At 44.5% G+C, this 2,168-nt stretch overlaps 1 long non-coding RNA gene across 1 annotated transcript in view; it reads left to right on the top strand.

Annotated features, from left to right (window-relative positions):
- The first annotated feature begins 189 nt into the window (after positions 1-189).
- Positions 190-2,168, top strand: part of LOC106698925 — an 11,080-nt gene continuing 9,101 nt past the window's right edge. Inside the window, exon 1 of the long non-coding RNA XR_002831780.1 lies at positions 190-464. This is a non-coding gene — a long non-coding RNA (uncharacterized LOC106698925). The remainder of the gene's footprint in view (positions 465-2,168) is intronic.

Genomic DNA, 2,168 nt, shown 5'->3' with positions numbered 1-2,168 from the left:
CTCCGCTGGGCCAACATGGCTGGTGCCGCCTCTGCCCACGACAAGGGGAGGGGGCGGGGCGTGCTTGGGAAGGGGGGCGGGGCCTGAGCCGAGGGGCGGGGCGACAGGCCGGAAGCCTGAAGGGGAGATCCCGGACGGGGTCGGAATCTTCTGCGGGGTGGGCGGGACTAGAAGGAGAGTTGAGGAGAAAGGGCAGGGACGCAGCCGGAGGGGCGGGGCGGCGGAGACTAACCCAACGGAGGCGCGCGGGTGGGGCCCGCACCGGATGGAGCCGGAACTGAGAGTGGGCCGCCGAGTGGAGCGCCTTTTCCCCCTTTGCCTGGGGCTGCAAGAAAGGTGGGAACTTCCGTTGCCACTCGGACTCCTCAGGCCCTGAAGAGAAATGGAGACATCCTCTTCTAGGGCATCCTGCCCTCTAGGGCCCTGGCTGATTCCTAGGCCGCAAACATTTCCCCTTCAACAAAGTGAGTTGTTCTTTGGAGGCAGGATAGTAAGAAACTGGGAAAATTCCTTGTGGAATGGGGAGGCTGAGACAGTGGATTCAAACTGGCCTTATCCAGCACCCTGCCTCATTGCCCCCTCCCCTGCAGGGCCAATACCTTAAGCGTTAAGCACTCGGGACAATGAGTGTCTGTCTGACCAGCATCAAATCATATTTGGAACAAAGCCTCGGATCTGTTGGCCACAGAGAACGCGTTTTGGTCTTCTTGTAAGAATTGAAATTTCATGAGTTATTTTTTTCTTAAATGTCTTCTAAGAACAAACAGAAAATTTATTTTTAAAAAATAGAATACAGCTTGTTCTATTTGTAATTACCGTATGGGTCCAATGGACTCTTTCTTGTAAGTCTAGGATTCATCATGAAATCTTAGTGATCTTATTTTTCCTATATCTGGAAACATTCTGCTACTTCATTATCATTGGCATTATTTCATCATTACTCACCAAAATTATTCCAAACTATGCTCTAAAAAAACTAAAAGAATAAGAAAATGGAAGAATGATGGAGTAATCAAAGATGATACAATAGTGAAATAAATCATAACTATTACATCATTTTTCAGTTTTCTTTTTGCAATGCTCATAGTACTGTATTATCTTTCAAGACCTTTATATTATGCATTTATTTATTATATATTTTTATTAAATCTTTATTATTGACTAGAGGCCCAATGCACGAAATTCGTGCAAGGGGCTCGGCCCTGGCGGCCGAGGCGACTGCCCAGCCCTCGCAGCCCCGGTTTCGTCAGGAAGGTTGTCCAGATGGTGTTCTGCTGTTTGGCCACCCGATCTAATTAGCATATTACGCTTTTAGTATTATATATGTCCCCCACTGACCCTTTATAGCCAGCCCTTGCCCCCTACCCCGGGCCTCCACCATCCTATTGTCTGTGTTCATAGGTTATGCATATATGCATACAAGTTCTTTGGTTGATCTCTTCCCACCCACCCATCCCCACCTTCCCTCTGAGATTCCACAGTCTGTTCCATGCTTCTATGTCTCTGGATCTATTTTGTTCAACACTTCATTTTGTTCATTAGATTCCACATGAGTGAGATCATGTGGTGCTTGTTTTTCTCTAACTGGTTTATTTCACTTAACCTGATACTCTCCAGACCCCTCCATGCTGTCTCAAAGGGTAAGAGATTCTTCTCTTTTACTGCTGTATAGTATTCTGTGGTCTAATGTACCACAGCTTTTTTATCCACTCATCTACTGATGGGCACTTGGGCTGTTTCCAGATCTTAGCTATTGTAAAATACGTTATGAACATAGGGCATTGAGCTTTCACTAAATATAGCTAAGAATTCAGAATTCAGAAAATGAATGCAGAGACAGAGAACAGCACTCTAGATCCTAATAATGATAGCAAAATCTTAGACTATGAATCTTTAAATGCCAATCTCCTAGATCAGTGATGGCGAACCTATGACACGTGTGTCAGAGGGTGACACGCGAACTCATTTTTTTGGTTGATTTTTCTTTGTTAAATGGCATTTAAATATATAAAATAAATATCAAAAATATAAATCTTTGTTTTACTATGGTTGCACATATCAAAAAATTTCTATATGTGACACGGCACCAGAGTTAAGTTAGAGTTTTTCAAAATGCTGACACGCCGAGCTCAAAAGGTTCACATCACTTGTCTTAGATGAATTTCTCA

The sequence above is a fragment of the Myotis lucifugus genome, unplaced genomic scaffold (genome assembly GCF_000147115.1).
Source record: "Myotis lucifugus unplaced genomic scaffold, Myoluc2.0 scaffold_268, whole genome shotgun sequence".
Lineage (NCBI taxonomy): Eukaryota > Metazoa > Chordata > Mammalia > Chiroptera > Vespertilionidae > Myotis > Myotis lucifugus.
The sequence above is the reverse complement of the archived record's forward strand: the minus strand, read 5'-3'. Positions and strand labels throughout refer to the sequence as shown.